Raw genomic sequence first — 19,280 nt, forward strand, 5'->3', positions numbered from 1 at the left:
GCACTCAATTATTGGCCTGATGAGGGAAGAGTACATGGAGGTTATAACTTCTTTTTTTTCTGGAGGCAATGCCCTTACATATGAGATGAGCAGTATAGAATGATCTTCTTACCACTGTGGAGACATGGTGATCAAAGGTAAGGTTGCTGTCAACCTGTATGCCCAGGTCTCTCACCACTGAGTGTGTACTTAAGGTGTTGCTATTGATGTGGTATTTAGCAGGGACATCTCTTTTACTGAAAGGAATGATAATACATTTTTTGTAATGAGTTTAAGGCCATGACTGGCACCGATCATTTGTTTGTGTAAGACCCTCTTTTGGGATATTGACATAATTTGGAGATTCTATGACTGCTCCCAGTTTGCAGTCATCAGCAAACTTTGTCAGCCGCAGACCTTTAGTTTTTACTTGTACTTTGAGAAATAGATTCCAAACAGTAGAGGTCCCAGAACTGATCCCTGTGGAACACCACTGGTTACAGGTCTGCTGTTGGATGTGGATTCCCCTATTTTGACTATATGAGTTCTATCAGTAAGTCAGTTAGCGACCCATCTAATGATATAAGGGTTGATGCCTAATTGGGTGAATTTGTCAATGTTGCCTGAGTGGGGGATAGTATCAAATGTCTTGGCTAAGTCCAGGTAGACTGTATGCATAGATTTCCCCTCATCTAGGGTATTGATGACTGTCTCGAAGAAGTCCACCAGGTTTAACAGGCATGATCTCCCTTTGACAAATCCAAACTGAGTAGGGTCATGTATTTGGAGATTACCTATATCTTTGTGGATAAGGTCCATCATTAGTCGCTCTATGGCCTTGCAGATAAGGCTAGTCGGGCTAATAGGTCTGTAGTTCACACGGTCCAGTGGAAATACCACCTTTATGCAAGGGAATAACAGCTGCTGTTTTCCATTCAGCTGGTACAAAGCCGGTGCTTAGACTGTGACTGAAAAGAGTACCCAATGGTGTTGCTAATTCATGTTGGAGCCCATGTAGGACGCAGCCTGGGAAGTTATCAGGTCCCATAGATGCTGTGTTTTTGGACTTAGAGAGGGCATTTAGGACCTGCTCTTTAGAGATACAAGATAGGAGACAGGTGTTAGGAAGGTCATGGGGTACATGTGGCAGGAACAGGCGAGTGAAGTTTTCACAGAATCTGTTGGCCAACAGGTTAGCTATGTCCACAGTCTCAGTATATGTGGTATCATTAACTACCAGTTTGGCACAAATCTGGGCCTTTCCTTTTAGGTTACGGATGTAACTATAGAATGCTTTGTGGTTGTCATTTGTTGAGGAAGTTAATTTGGACTTGTAATTTGCTTTGGAAGAGATCACAAGAAGTCTTATTTGCTTGTTTAAGCTGAGGAGGGAGTGCTTCCAGTTTAGGAGGGCTCACTCCCTCATACTGTTAGACAGCAATTTCTTCCTCTTATTGTAAAGTCTGTTAATGGCAGCTGTCCACCAGGCAGGTTTGCTCTTTCTTGAGGAGCTTGTTTTACTCCTATCAGGTATGGCCGAGTCAATGCAGTTATACAGGTGCTTGTATAAAGCATTGGTGCAGAGCTCGGCATAGTTGCCAGTTCCATCTGAGGGAGGAGGTGCAGTGAAGCTATTTATACTATCCTGTAAGAGGTTATAATTTGCTTTGGAGAAGTTTTTTAGTTTAGTTGCTGCTGGGGGGTGTCAGATGTGATAGTTACTTTGAATGAGATCGATTTGTGGTCAGATCTCACCAGGGTGGACCTCACAATGGGGGTGCTGCAGTGGTCCCCCATATTGGTAAGTACCAGATCCAGGATGTTGGCACCCCTTGTGGTGGTGTTATCCTGCTGGACCAGGGCACTGGAGTTATTGAAGTTGAGGAACCTTAGGGCAAGTGAGTTTGAGCACAATTAATTTACCCAGTCAATGGATGGGTGGTTAAAGTTGCCCAAACCATGGTGTTTGGATGTATCTTGATAGACTCAAGTAGATCCAAATAGGAAGGATGGGTGTCCTGATTCAGGGAAGGGGTCCTGTAGCTGGCAATGACTTTAATAGGTGTCCTACCAACAGTTAATTGCACCTGAAGTGTCTCCAGGGAATCATACTATTTAATCAATCTGGAGGTGTATTTATCTTTAATGAATATTGATACACCACCTCCTTTCGTTTTCATGCCTTCAGTTTGAGGTCTGAACGTGTGGAAGCAGGTGTAACCTGGTATGGTTGAGGTGCTGTCCACAGCCTTGAACCAGGTCTCTGTGACTGCACAAATGTCTGTGTTTTCCAAGGTGAGGACAGCTTCCAGTGAGTGCAATTTCATGATGAGACTCCTAGCATTTAGCAGCATAACCTTGAGGTTGTTTTTAGATGGAGTTTTTACATTGGGAATTTTGTCTTTGAGACACTGCCTAAAAAAGGCACTATGGGGGTGGCAAGGGCCTTAGCCAGTAGTTGAAATCCCACGAGTGACAGATGAAGACCATCTCTGGAAAAACATTGAGGTTTGTCGATCATGTCATCCCAGGCTGACAGATAGTGGATTCCCTTAAAATGACACTAGAAGCTAAGCTGATTATTGAAGTCAGTCATCTTCTGTTTGCATTGAGGCATCATCCTAAATGAAGGTAAAATGCTGCTTAAGGCTAGGGACATACCTGCCTGAGACACATAGTCCAAGAGCTCAGTCATGTCTCAATTCATATATAGTCCAGAGAGGTACATCTCAAGTCATTCAAACCAACATGGACTATGACAGAGTCTTAACAGTACCTGTTGTTGAGAGACTTGAGTGCATGTGTGATATGGTGTATCCTGGCACCTGACAGACAACAGACAATGACCTTTTCCTTATCCAGCCTGGTGAGAGGGACATCAGTGTGTCTCATGATGGAATCGCTTATAACTAATATGTTTGATTTTGAGTTTTGCCTTAAGGGTTTGACTGGTGAGACACTGGTGCATGAGGTTCTTATTATTTAAAACAAGGAACAATGTTGCCTAACTTAAAGATCATGTTTAAATGTTTTCTTAGCACTTCTTTTTACTTTTATTATGCTGTCATCAATAAAAGCTGTTTTTCTGATTCTAAAATATATTTCTACTTTAGTTAGATCAGTTGAGCTATATTTGTTAAATTTTAATAAAATTATGTTCGCACCTACCATTTGCTGAGCAGCTACCCAATTACTTCTTAATTCTGTGGCACCTTCTGATGATGTCATAAAGGGGTCAAACATCATAACTCAGTAACCTGAGGTACTGAATTGAATGGACTCCATCTATATTACAAGCAGGTAATGAGATTCTATAACATTCTATGTTAATGAAACTCATTACCTGTTCTGAGTATAGCCTGAATTTACCTGGGGACTCAGTCTGGCCACTCCATCTGGACAAATGCTCTCTGGTGCAACAGCTCAACCTTTTTATCAGATTCAGTATAGTAATAATGTAGGGAACAGGGTCTTTCATACGGGTTCCCTTCATATAGTCGACTACCATTTCGTTGACTTTCATATCATCGAGACGACAATATCAAAAGTTTAATAACACGAAGACCCGGAACATCGTATTTTCTCTCCGGGTAAGTAACCACTTGGTCACATGGTGAACTTTGCCGTTTTCTCCATTGTTGTACAATCTCAGAGTTGGTATGTTTAGTTTGAGGGTGTGTGTGTGTGGGGGTGAACCCCCCCCCACTTTGATGGGTTTCATTTTGTTATGTTTCTATTTTATCTGTTGGTGGCCAAGTGGTTACTTACCCAGAGAGAAAATACAATGTTCCAGTTGTTCATTTTTTTAAACTTTTGACATTGTCCTCTCAATGATATGAAAGTTGACGAAATGGTAAGTCGACTATATGAAGGGGACCCTTTCATACAGGTGTAGTTGCATGGTTAGATGCTATACAGCTCAGGAGCTCCACCTGTAGAACAGCATAGCAATTATACCTGTATTCTCCCCATCTAAGATGATGGTGGGTCTGTGAGGTCACTGACCCACAAGAGACTTAAATCTATGTTTGAAAACAGGACAATTGAGCTGTCCTTACAGGAGTTTGAGGAATTGTTTATACTATACCAAACTGCATATGTGAATGGTTTCTGGCTCTCCACTTCTGACTGATTCTTGAAAGCTGCAGTGCAGCTCCACCTGATTGTAAAACTCAGTAATGTAGGCATTTTCACTTCCCACCAGGTACTACCTGCGGTACCTACTCCTATATACAGGGGGAGTGTGTACCTTGCCAAGAAGCCCATTAAGTTCAATGCATAGTTACATTCCAGCACTAATCCAGTCTATGTATAATGCATACAAAAATACTTCACTGTAAGCTCTCACTGTAGCTTTCTTTTTAAAAGTGATCATTCCATGGCAGATAACTATTTATTACAGTATTATATCTGTGTTATTAACTATGTCTCAAGCATTATACATTTACTAAGAGTCTTATGTCCTTTTTTGTTTTTACCTTTTATTTGAATACAAATGAATTTAGTTATTTATTAATTTATTGTCTGCTTTCCTGCTTTCCTGATTGTGTAACTGACTGACTGATTATGCTGCAGTTTGTGTTACATTGTTTGCTGAAATCTGCTGCATACTACAGGTCACATGCCTTCCCACTATAAGGTATCTGCCCCTGTAGTACATCATCAGAATGCAGGGTCACATAACTTGGAACCAGTAATGCATGCACAGCTTTTCCGTGTACAGGAAATGCAAATACACATTTATTTAACTTAATAAATATAGCTCCTATTAATAAACTAAATTAAAACTATACATTTTGTAATCAGAAAGACCAATTTACAAGAAAACAGCATCATTATTTCGAGAAATGAAATTATACACATATGCTTTTGTATATGATCTTTAAAGATGTACCCATAGCTTCTTCCCATTTATGTCAAAGGGTCTTCATCCTAGCCTGGTAGCTGCTCCCTGAGTCCATACTTGCTCAGACTGACATAAAACCAGCAATGCATGAAATTGCTCAAAATAATAAATAGTTGTAATTATATGTGTCCATTTGTTGGTGTTCTATTCATTACCCTTCTATCACTGTAGCAATATTCACACTTGTCAAAGAATTAACTTACGGATTCTGATTACTAATATCTATAATGTTATCTTTATACAGATACATATTCCCAGGGATTCACTAACATGGGGTACAGGGAGGGCTTGGCATAATGATTAAGGTCTTTACCTTACAAATACAAGGTAGAGAGTTTGATTCTGATCTCTGGATATTGGCTAGGCTTATAATATTCTGCAGACTGATAGCCTACTATTTACTTACATGTCATGTTGGAGTTAACACAGTTGGCCATCTGTGTGTAGCAAGCAGCATTGCTAATCAAATATGCAAGAAGCCAAGGATTCAGCTTGAGCTCACAGCACAGGTTTGTGGCTATGTTGAAGTAAAGCAGGTTTTGACCTGTGTGCGTACATGATGAAAACAAAAACTAGAGATCTAGAAGCAATTATGTGTGCATGGCGCAACAGATAGGTAAATCAGGAATACATAAAGCAAGGGGATGCCTGCCAACAAGTGGACAAGGGAGGATTATACTGTTGCACATAGCATTGAGTGAATTCATGGACATGTGAAACATCACTAGGATTGTCATTCACAGTAAGCAACAAAAAGTCAGTAAATGTTCAGAAGGAAACATTTGCCAGAAAACAGTCATGTGGAAGGAATTCATTACTGACTTTATGTTTGTGTGTGAATATGGACACGATTAAAATGTTAGAGCAAGACCACATGTTAAAGTGTTACCTCCAAGCAGAAGTAATCACAACACGTGTGCATTGTTTAATTGTATAGCAACAACTACTGCATTAACTGCTTCAAAGTATTTCTGATAGGAATAGAAAGCCTGTGGACCTATGTAAGAATCAAAGCACGTGTGTATTAGCTCATGTTACCACACCGATAGTTAACACACTAATGACAAAGTACACATCTGAAGGGATTTTGACAACATTTAGAAAAATGACTACGGAATTAAGCATTGTGCAACAAGTAGTCATGCCTGTATCACAACAATTAACATAAATCACATACAGCTGTAACATCATAACAGGTTGTCATTGAACTGTGGAACTTGCTAGAGTTGACAGACAACATTTTTTGACTGGCCTATAATGCTGTTGGTGCCCTCCATACATTGTCCCCAAACTTCGTTGAGTGGCACTTAGTATGGCCATGCTGCTGATGGAAAATTCTCAGCAGTCTGTGCCACAAAATGAGAAATGGCAATAACTATCCCCCACCAGTAATTAATTAGGCTGCTTTGTGCTGTCATGTGCACATCATCAATGAACTTGTCATGCTCACAAGGAAGCACAGCAAAAACTGAATGAAGATCACCCACCCATCCAAAAAACATAAAGAAATGTCACATATCACATGTGTTGAGTTAGCCATTCCAGCATATCAACAATGTCCTTATTGTTTGCACAGTCTAACAAGATAGACATTCTTGATTTGAACATATGCCCATTTAAGTCTAACAGGCTGAAGACCAATGAAGCTGCTACTGACACAGAAGTCATAACACAGTTGAAAGGATAACCTGAGTAGTCTGCTTGAATGCAAATGGGCTGTCGTAAAAGGAGCATACCACCTGGAGGATCAAAACACAGCACCTGTGACAGTGTTACCACTGTGTAATATTTTACACATTAACGCCAAGTGGTACAGTGGTTAAGGTGTATGCCTTTCAACCACAAGGTTTATTTCTCAACACTGGAAGGAGCTTTACAGATTGAAGAAGAACATCTGTTGAATAAGCCATTCTTGCCTGTTACCATTTGATTCTGAACAGTAATGGAAGATACACATTTTGAACATTTGCCATCTGTGGCAACACTCTCTGGACTTGTGCAATAATGGATGTTGCTACTCAAGAAATCATAGCTCATTTGCTAAAAAGCACACATTTAAATTGGTAATTTGTCCATGTGTTGGAATGTCAAAAGGTACAAATGTATCTATGGGATCAAAACACTCTTCCTGTGTAAGTGTGACTACTAAGTAGAATTGTGCACAATCACATGTGGTAAGGTAGCCAGTGTTGTCTAATAACAATTTTTCACAGAATCATAGGAGGTATACACTGTTAGTTTCAAACCCCTGTCTTAGTAACCTATACACTTTCTACACCTGCACTCTAACATATGATGCCACATGATTATTCAGATCACAAATGTCAGCAAGCACACAGATGAAATGTCAACTTGATCATTGTGTTGAAGTACATATGGCTTCCTTGAAAAGGTAGTGAAGCAAATGGGGATCAGAAGCTTCCCCATGTGTAAATGTTAGTAGTAAGTAGTTTGTATACATAACATCTGTGGAGTAAGGCATGTCTGCCTGTTATCATTTAGTAGTATATGTCATGCTACTTACATTCTGTAGGATGTGAACACGTGCCTACCCAAGTCTACAGTGTCCTCTAGGCTGTGCAGTAACTGTGAAACCCAGAATAATTTCTATCACAGTGGCTAGAAAACAAACATTAGAAGGGATATATTGAGCAGGCTGTTGGAATAAATATAGGTTCATTTCCAAGAAATAAAATTAATGGACAATTAAAACACATCCCATGTGATAATATTACCCATAAGGTGAATGCAGCATGTCACATCTCTTGAGTAATGCATTCATGTCTGCTAGTATTTACTTAGAGATTACCAGATTCAAAAACCTGCTTGTCTAACTCCATATTCTATAGAGGTGTGTATTAACTGATGACACCACAGAAAACGTCATTGCACAGCTGTCATAACGCAGATATGAGAAAGGATATACTAAGCACAATGTTTGAATGTATGTGTTTCCCCAGAAGGGGATATGATGTATCAAAACACTGCAGCCATGTAAATGTTCACACTATGTTGAATGACCCACATCACATATGTTAAGTAAGCCAGCCCTTTCTGTTATTAATGACAGACTCACTCATAGTATTTGGAAATGTGAAATCTGAACTCATGTCCATATAAGTTTGCAATCTCTAGAAATGTGCATTAACCTTTGTCAGAGTCATAGTACAGTTGCCAGAAAACGCACACTAGAATATATAACATGAACAGTGTGTTTGAATGGATATATTTACCCCAAAAGGGGATTTGTGGGATCAAAGACATGTAGCCATGCAACTGTTACCACTAGGATGAATTATCCACATCATGTGTGTTGATTAAACCATTCCTGCCTGTCAGCATTCTGTCACAGGCTCACAGTTGCTATGCATTGCTGGATGTGAACATCAGCCTATTTTAAATCCACATTCTCTAGAACTGTGCATTAACCACTGACACCACAGGAGAAGTCATATCACAGCTGTCACAAACACTGACTTGAAGGGATAACTTGAGCATTGTGTTTAAATGCATATGGTACTATAAAAGGCAGTCCAGCACTTGGGGGCTTTCCCTCTCCCATTGTAAATGTTTCCACTAAGTTGAATTATCTATATCATATCACTTGAGTAAAATTCGCAAGACCAACACAAACTTTGGAAATTACACAGAAATGCTGCGAATTGCACTCTCCACCCAACAATATGCAATATCAAGCAGAAAAACGTAGATCCAAAGCAGTAAACTTTTTTCTGTTTGTTATTGTGTATTGTTGGGTGGAGAGTGCATATCTCTTGAGTAAGCCAGTCTTGCTTGTCACTGCTATCTTACACATACACACATGCACACAAATGCACACACACACACACACACACACACACACACACACACACACACACACACACACACACACACACACACACACACACACACACACTAATTACACATTGCTACATTTGAATACCTGCCTAAGTCCGTATTTTACAGTGTATGCTGATGCCATGGAAGTCTTATCAGAGTTGTTAGAAGCCACATACTTGAAGGGTTGACTTTGGGATTGTGTTGGAATGGATATGGTTCTCCTAAGAGGGGGTTTGGGGGATCAAAATCTTGTAGCTGTGTAACTTAGCAAAAGATTGAAATATCCATATCACATCTGTTGAGTAAACCACCTGTCACTGCTCTCTTAAATACTCTCACTAATTACACATTGTCAGATTTGAGCACCTGCCTATCTGCATCCATATTCTATAGAACTGGGCATTAACTACTGATGCCACAAAATATGTCATATTAGTGTTGTCAGAAAGCACAGACTTGAAGTGGTGATGTGAGTAGTGTGTTTGAAAGGATACATATTCTACAAAAGTGGGTTTGGGGATCAAATCCTGTAGTCATACAACTGTTACCACTGGGTGAATTAGTCCCATTGCATCTACTGATTAAGCTAGTCCTATCTGTCAGTATTCTGTTACAAATGCACAGTAGTTACACAGTAATTAGACACTACAAGATTCAGACACCTGCATATCTAAGGCCACATTCTATAGAACAGTGTATTAACCACTGACACCACATGAGAAATCTGGTTACAAATGTCAGACAACATACATTTGAAGGGTCAGCATTTGCAGTTTGTTGAACTGCATGTGCTTTCCCTAAAAGGGAGTGAAAGAGTTGGAGATCCATCTCCTTGTATAAATGTTACTACTAAGTGGAATTGCCCACATCTGATCTGCTGGACTCATGCTTGTCACTATTTTCCAATACACTCATACTAAGTACATATTGCTGGATTAAAATACCAGCTTATCCATGTTCATGTTCTACAGAACAGTGAACTAACTACTGATGCCACAGGAGAAGCATTATTGCAAATGTCAGACAGCATGCAATGTAGTTTACGCAACATATGTTTGGGGAATGGGTAATGTCTGAGCAACAGACAGCATCAGTATGTTGATCATAATTCATAACATGCTGTAGCAATAAATCATACATCACATAATTTACATTAATTGTTGTGGTAGGGAATAAATCATGTGTTGGGTGGTACTGACAGATGTCAACTAGTGCAGTGGCATCCAAGCATTTCAGACTGTCACTGTCCAGATTATTGCATGTAAGTCTTGTGTTTATGTCTGCATCTGTGCTAAGTCTCTGTGATTTGTATACAGTGTGCAAGGCAATTACAAGGCATACATGCAAAACAAATGCACTACACTCATTAACCAGTCTGTTGATATGTTTGTAATACTAACAGTTCAATGGAACTCACTTGGAAAGGTAATTTGAGGCACTGCCACACTTATTTGTATATGGCCGTACATAGACTGTATTACAATGGACTCCTCATATGGAATTCAATAAACCAATAAATCATATACAAGCAATAGTGGCCACTAACAATACTTTGAGCCATTTGTGTGACAGATGTCAAAGTATTAGTGCATGCATAATTGTTTAGAGTTTTTTACCTTTGGACAGAAATTAACAACGGGCTTTCTTGTTTGATACTAAGTGTTGCTCAAATGTTGTGTACAGACAGAGATTTCTGTTTCTATGCCATTTTTGGCCATGTGAGGTCTGTGTGAATCTAATTTATCATATGATTAAAACTGTGAAATGGGGTTTTCAGGACATTTTTTAAAATAGTGAGCACACAGATGGTAGGATAATAGTAGAATAATTAAGGAATAAGCAGGATGTTGGTGGAAGAGTAAGATATCTATCCACTTCTTTACAAGCTAAGATTGTACAATCAGAATTTGTACACAATTCTGGATTTGAACACCTGCCAGTTTTAGTCCACATTCTGTAGATATGTGCATTAGCTGAGCACTCCACAGAAGAAGTCACATTTCAGCTATCAGAAATCAAACAGTTGAAGGGACTATGACAAACGTATGAAGAAAGAGACAATGTTTGGATCAAACCACAACAGTATTGATAACAGATACATCCCATCAGAAGTACATCAAACCCTTGGACCTATTATGCATATAATGACTGTCATTTCATTGTGATATCAGCATTGCTTTCTGCTGTTCAGCAGTGCTAAGCATGGTAGCATTTCAGCTAAGTATGTGGTATGTGAATCTATTTTTGGACCATATTAAAGGTGTGAAATAGGGTTGATAGGACTGTGGTGAAAATGGGGAGCAAGTAGAGGGTAGTACACTATGAGGCAGGGTTTATTAAGAAATGAGCCAGATGATGGTGGAAGAGCACCATAGGTATCCACTTCTTCACAAGCTGAGATTGTATTTTTACCAGGAATATGGGAAATTTGTATAGTCACATCATGGAGAAGTGACAACTTAATAATGTTGTGTGACCAACTGGACCAAATCAAGTGTGTTATACACATACATATGTAAAGTGGAGAGCTATGTTTGGGGTGTATATTTTTGTGGAACAGGTTTCCATAGACTTTTTTAAGAGAGAGGAATGTTGGGGGAAGGTATTTATGAATAAGAGGAGTTGCTATGTAGGATACGTTAGGTTGCATTGTTTTGAGTGACATAATCACCACCTCCACTGGCACTGCTCCTGGTGTGTACCATTGCATCAGCCCCCAGATGGGAAAGAGCTAGCAGAAACAGGTGGTGCAGGTAGTGCAGGAGTTGTAGAGGCAGCACTGGCAGATTGTGACCCAGAAGTGGTGGATGCCTGTGCTGTCTGTAGTGATGTCAATGCAGCCACCTGTGGAGGTCTAGCTCCCTGTGCTGGTGATTGTGGTGCAGCAGGAATATAGCTGAAATGTAATGTTATGTAACAAAAAGATAGAGGCTGGGGAAGAGATAGAGAAAAATATCATAAATGCTATGTAATTCTAATATACCTCAATAACTACAAATGTCACATAAATTTTACAATTTTTACATCTAGATATGACTGTGAGGCCACACAGTTTGTTATGCTAAAGTTTTATCTGCATGGTTCTCACTATCATAAGCATTGTACAAAAAGTGTGAGTATAGGAAAGCTGGTTTATGCAGAATTTGTCATTAAATGCATATGTGAACTGACTAAATGCTATTCTAACTTACTGATTATAGAATAATAAATATTAGGTAATGCAGACTAATTTCTTGTTGGATTTGATCTCACAGACATTTATGTTGACCTAAACATTGACTACTACAATGCTGAATGAGCTAATCATACACATATATATATAATTTGCAAAAGAAGAGTATGCATAGTCATGTATTACTATAAACAGTTATGGACTAATATACAGATAATTGATAACCTATTTTACAATCAGTGTTGTTATGAAATAGCAATCAGTCATTCCTGTACTCATACTTATCCCATGCCTCTCTGAGGCATTGCACTTTCTCCTGATGTGCCTTTCTGTCTCCTTCAATCACTGCAGAAGCTACACATAACAACAACAACAAAAAAGAACAATGAACATTTAAAAAAATAAACTAACAAACCAATGTGTTCTTAAGTCACTTTAATACAATAAAATCAGCAGAGACTTAGCGCTTTTGCCTTTTACAATCCAGGCATCATCAAAGTAAATTAAAAATTACAACAGCCACGTATAAAAGCCTAAGTGTATGCAAACAGTTTCTAAGCAAAAAAGTTTTATAAAAATATTTTTACACAACGTTTAACAACACCTGCATGGTTTTATAACTTGGTATTTTAAACTGCAGCAATTTTATCTATATGGATTTTTTTATAATCAGTGTACTATTCATTAATGCATGATGTTACAGGAAATGATATCAGTCTGTATCCCCTATTTATGTGACTGATGAGATTTTTATTTGACTCTGATGATGCCTGGATTATAAAAGGCGAAAGTGCTAAGTCTCTGGTGATTTTATCTTATTAAAGTGACCGTTTCTTGTGTAAGAACACGTTGGTTTGTTTGCTTATTTTTTACTGCATTCACCACACTGCTTCTGCATTTGTGGCTGCAGTTTATTTCCTAGTTTGTTAACAATGAACAATTGTTTGTGTTGTCAAGTCATGCTAGTGAATTGTCTGGTAAAAGGCCAATATACTTGCAGAACTGAGGTAGCTCATTGGTCCTATTATATTCCTCCTTCTTTTGGCTTTTAAAGTTGCTATAATCATGATGGCATTATTCAGCTGTGTGTGGGATGTGAGTTGCATGACTGGCAGCCTTGGCTAAGTGATTCCAAGCTACAGCACTGTACTATGACCTGCTATAGTCACCCTACAGAATCCTTTAGCTGCAATGTTTAACAAAGTGTCCTACACCTTACTTCTCCTGATACCACCGTTGTGTTCTGTATCTCAATTACACTTCAAATGGCATAGTCCCACCTCTGGACATGTACTGTGGGGTGGTTTATAGCATTCATAATGTGAACAGTGTGACACAGAAATATAAAATCATGTCCATGATATTGTTATTCTTTTGTGTTGTCCTTATGTGTATTTTGTTTCAGTAGCAAATGATGCTTTTGTGTCTCATAAAAATTAATAATATGTGAGTGATACCACCTTAGAATTGAACCCATGACAAAAATGAATATCAGTTTCTGAACTCTGCATATTAACTTTTAACACCACAGGGGAACTAAAATTCCAGTTGTGTAAATTAAGGACTACAATTTAATACCAGACTGGAAATATACTTACTGTCTCACTATACAGCATTCCATTGTTGGAGTAATAATTTGAGAGAGATATGTTTTTCTGTCGAAAAAATTCTCATTGCATTAATCTTCAGCATTAACTAATGCACATTGAAGCCAAACTTATTTTCGAGGTCGATTGGAAAATGTAAATGCATGATTAACTACTTATTGAGTTTTTGCCCTAGTACATGAAGTACCAGTTGTGTAGACTCATTCCTGAACACTGGCAGTGGTCCATGCTAACTGTCACGGAAGGAATAAGCAACACAATGCTGTTGTTTGAATTCCAGGATGATTTACAATTTATCATTATAAGCTGTGCCACTGAATCAGTGTTCATAAATATTTTGAAAGCTGTATTACTGTGCTCTTCATATTGAACTAAATTATTACCTGTTAGAAAAATATGTATTAATGTGTGTATTAGCAATAGGCTTAGTGCATTTAGAGCTTGAAAAGGGTTAACACATTTATTCTATTTCATACTGCATAAATCTGTACAAACTGCAGTTGCTTTCTGACCTTGTACTGTTAGCTAAAATCTTGCTTGTGCCTTGGAAATTTACTGAGAAGCAGGTGATTTCTGCTTGCGTTAGGAAAATAATGAATAGAACAATACTACTTGTATGAAACTTAGACAAGAAGTTCCGCTGTGCCATGAGAAAATACACAGCTGTAGAAGTTACACATAAATATACTTACTGTCTCACTATACAGCATTCTATTGTTGGAGTAATAATTTGAGAGAGATATGTTTTTCTGTCACATAAACACACAAAAACATACTCGGAGGCGCTGATTAAAAATCTACCAAAACAACAGAGGCCTCCAAAGCAGACACCCAAGCAACCGCCACCTCAAGACATAGCACATGCAACACATAGTTCACAAAGTCAGTGTGCTAAACAGTCACAGCCCTTAAGGCCAAACAACATGCCAGACACACTTGTAATAGGTGACTCCATAGTCAGACACACTGACGTCCCGCTCACCAGACTGAACAAGGAAAAGGTCACAGTAAGCTGCCTGTCAGGAGCTAGAATCCGCCACATAACACAAGCACTCAGGTCACTCCACAGCAAGTACAAATATAACTCAGTCATTGTACATGCCGGTGTGAATGACCTGAGACGTACCTCCATGGACTACATGAAAAGAGACATAGAGGAGCTCTCTGATTATGTAGCCCAGGCCGGTATGACCCTGACCCTGAGCAGCATCTTACCCTCACCAAGAATGATGCCACAGTACAAAGACAAAATGATCAGTTTTAACAATTGGCTTAATTACTGGTGTCATTCTAAGGGGATCCAATGTCTGTCTGCTTGGGATGACATGCTCGACAAGCCACGCTGCTTCAAGGGATGGCTTGCACCTGTCACCCTGGGCTTCCGGATATTGGCCAAGGCTCTTGCCACCCCATAGTGCCTTTTTAGGCAAGGCTCAAATGACAAACCTACCTCCCTGGAAAACACAAGTGGAAAAAAACTAAGGGTAATGCTGCTCAATGCCAGAAGTCTAAACCTCAAGATGCACACCCTCGAAGCCCTCCTCAGTATGGAGAACATCGATGTCTGTGCAGTGACTGAAACCTGGTTCAAGGCTCCTGAGAGCACCCCAGCACTATCAGGTTTTACCTCATATCATACTTTCTGGCCCCAAAACTTGGACCGAACCACAAAATAAGGGGGAGTATCCATATTCATCAAAGATACCCACACCTCCAGGTTAGTGGCAACGCACGAAGCATCGGAGACCATCCAGGTGCAACTAACCATAGGCAAAACTGCCTTACAGCTTGTAGCATGCTACAGACCACCCTCTCAAACTCAGGAACCCCACACAGCCTTCCTGAAGACACTGGAGAGTATGAATGTCTCTCCAAATACCATCATATTGGGAGACTTCAACTACCCAAACATAGACTGGGAACATTACTCAAGCCCCAACACCCTAGCCCAAAGGTTCCTAGAATTCATAAACTCAAATGCGATGGAACAACTAGTCACCATTCCCACAAGAGGAGACAATATACTAGACCTGATCATCACAAACATGGGGACAAAATGCTCCACACTGGAAGTATATCCCTCATCGGTAAGATCAGACCATAAATTAATCTCACTGGAAATCCACATCCCGCCCCCTCCCCCTGCACAAAAGACCACAGTGAAGAACTTCTCAAAAGCCAACTTCATGCTTCTTAAGACTGAAGTGGTATCCTTCAAGGCCCCTGGGCCAGTGGAAACCACAACCCACACTGCTGAATCCTTTACAAATGCCTTCTACGGGCACCTTCAAGAATGCATGGATCATGCAATCCCAAATAAAACCAAGACCCATTCCCCCAAAGGCAGGCGCCCGGTCTGGTGGACCCCAGCCATAAACAAACTTTACAACAGGAGGAGGAAGCTACTACATGACAGAGTAAAATCCCTAAAAGAGAAGGCATCTCTGATCAGTACTAGCAAAAAACTATGATCACTCATAAAATCATCCAAGGTCAACTTTGAGAGAAAAATCGTAGACACAAAAGACAATCACAAGGCCTTCTTTAGCTATGTTAGAAACCTGGGTGGAAACTCCCAGATATGCTCAGAGTTAGTCCAAAATGACACAAAATACACTGAACCCACTGACATTGCCAACATTCTGGCAGACAGGTTCAGTGCAAATTTCTCCTCCCCCTCCCCCCCAAAAGGAGAAATAACTATCCTAGCAGAGTGTAGCCTCCCTAACATCTCAGATGCCCAGGTGAGAGCCGCCCTCTCTAAAGCTAAAACACAGCATCAATGGGACCGGACGGTGTCCCGGGCTGTGTGCTACATGAACTCCAAGTGGAACTAAACCCACACATAAGGCTGCTGTTTAATCTTAGCCTTACTACAGGATACGTACCCAAAGAGTGGCGTACGGCAACAGTGGTCCCACTTCACAAAGGCGGTGCTTCTACGGACCCAGGAAATTACCCCCCATAAGCTTGACGAGCCTGGTCTGCAAAGCTATGGAGAGGATCATTATGGAACTCATAAACAAAGACATTGGGGACCTACAGACATTGGATCCTACCCAATTTGGCTTTGTCAAGGGCAGATCCTGCCTTTTGAACTTGGTCGACTTTTTGAAACCGTCACTAAGGCCATTGATGAGGGTAAGGCAGTTCACACAGCCTACCTTGACCTTGCAAAAGCCTTTGACACAATACCCCACTCAGGCATCATAGACAAACTCACCAGCTTAAATGTAAACCCATATGTCACAAGATGGGTTGCAAACTGGCTCAAGGACAGAACCCACAGGGTCAGAGTTGCTGGAGCTATATCAGACTCTAAGCCAGTCACAAGCGGTGTCCCACAGGGCTCAGTCCTGGGACCCCTCTTGTTCGGCATTTATTTTTCCGAGGTACAGGCAAACATAGGAGGATTGTGGCTGACAAAGTTCGCAGATGACTGAAAACTGGGCGCCATAATTGATACTCCAGCGGACACAAACATCCTTCAGAGAGGCCTCATAGAAATGGATAATTGGTGCCAGAGCCATGGCCTTAAGCTGAATGCCAAAAAATGTATAGTCATACCCTTTGGGAAAAACAAGGTACCCATAAATTACCACATAGGTGTAAATCCATTAAGTATGGAAGAGGTAATCAGGGACCTAGGGACCCAGGTTGACAGTAACCTCTCATTTGACACTCACATTGCCAAAGTGGTTAGGAAGACCTTCTATATTGCCCACCTTATCATGAAGGGTTTCACATCTAGATCAAGAGAGGTCATTGTGCCCCTGTACTCTTCTCTTATCAGGCCAATGATTGAGTACAATGCCCCATTTGGGATGTATCTTGCCTGACACCTGCAGCAGTTGGAAAGACCCCAAAAGTTCCTCACCAAGAGGATAAAGGGTCTTAAACATATGTCATATTCTGCCCGACTGAAAAAACTCCAGCTCTATTCAGTCGCATACCGCCTACTCAGAGGTGATCTGTGCCTGATGTACAAGGCCATGTCCAATCCGGAATTAATGGACATGCTCCACCTCAGAAAATCCAAATCCATCAGAGCCATGAGAGCAAGAGACTTAAGCCTCAACACAGAAATAAATAGGACGTGCTGGAGGGAAAGATTCATAACCCAGAGGCTCCCTACACTCTGGAACAGAATCCCAATCCATGTTAGGCAGAGCCTCTCACTAACTCTATTCAAGAGAAATCTTGACGAGTGGATGGGAGATCGTAGGTTTACCCCGGGTCATCTCTGCGTCACTACTAGACAGAGGCACAGTAAACTAAACCCTAAATGGGCATAGTACTCTCATCCTAAGGGGTGGTGAAAGCCACACACACTCTGGCTAGGCTTATAAATGCCCTAGGGCAGATAGCCTAGTACGAACCTATGAACCTATGAACCTAATTAGTACAAAGCCTGCTTGAAAATATGAACTGCAGTCAGCATTTGCTTATATCTGTATTAGAAAAGTACCTTGAAAAGTAACACTGTACAATAGATGCTTGTAAATGGATTAATAGTCACCAAGGCCAGGTTGTTTTTCTGAAAAGTTTCTCACAAATCTAGTCATGTCAGCAGAAAATCTGAAGTAACATCTGCTGTAGAACAATGCTAAAAGTTATGCTTGATTACGTCAGCTTAGAAGGCCATGTCTTGTAAAATAGTATAAGAATGAACATACATCCTGTTAGTAGTTAGACAAATCCTTGTATTTGCATGTTTTTGTCTCCTTGCTGCAAGTAAATTAAAGTGCCTTAACTGAACCTTACGTGTATTGGTCTTTGAAGTTTTTTCCTTTGACAGATTGGTCCTTCGGACCGGAAACCTTCACTTCGCCTCAGATCAGACAGGCCAGGTGGCTTGAAACCATATGGGGAAGAAACCACATTGGTTCTTCTTACTTGAAAAGTTCTCCGACTGAATTGTCGTACAAAAGAGGCCAGACACTTTCTGATCTGCGACTGAAGGATGGGTTTACTCGAACCAGGTGATCAATCACGAAGGCTCAGGTAAGGTGAATCTACCTTCTTTTTCTGTTTTAGATTAGGGACTAGATTTGTATTTGTTCTGTTAAGACTTTATTTATAAGTCAGGGACAGAAAGATTACTGTCTTGTCATAGATCATGGAAACAGAGCAGGTAGGCAGTCATTCTGAAGAGACTATAAAAACATCCGTGATACCACGTTAAAACTAAGGTGTTACGTAGCAATTAAAAGGGTAGAACAAAATGCGTAATAATTGTACAAAAAGGTCCCAAAATCCGCCGTTAACCAAAGACGTGAAATACATGCAGTCACAGCGTGCTGATAATATTAAATACTACTAAAAATGGGTTAATAAGAATGAATTTGATGGTAAACTAGAAAAATCCTCACTTATAAAACTTGTCAAACAGCTTATAACCGATTCTAGAGGTCAGGTAAAAAAGCAACGTCAATTAGGAATTCCTCAGGCACACAGGTGGATTGAGGAAGTAAACCAAAGGGAACAAATGTTTTTAGATAAGGAAGACAATAACTTAGTAATAGCGTCAGCCCCTCCGCCTCCCTTACCAGAATATGAGGTAAGTGAACAAATTAGTCCACCCCCGTGATATCCTACTGTCACTGTGAGTAGAGACACTACAAAAGTGAAACCGTTTGTTAGAGATCCCGTCGAGACCAGGTCTCGAACACGGGCAGGAAACTCAAAAGGAGACATTGAGTTATATCAAATGGGTAGAAATTCACAATTTATGAGTGAAGAAGAAATATGCCCACTTATAGAAGTGCCTAATCTT

This window comes from Protopterus annectens, chromosome 9.part0, assembly GCF_019279795.1.
Source record: "Protopterus annectens isolate FY-2018-M chromosome 9.part0, PAN1.0, whole genome shotgun sequence".
Lineage (NCBI taxonomy): Eukaryota > Metazoa > Chordata > Ceratodontiformes > Protopteridae > Protopterus > Protopterus annectens.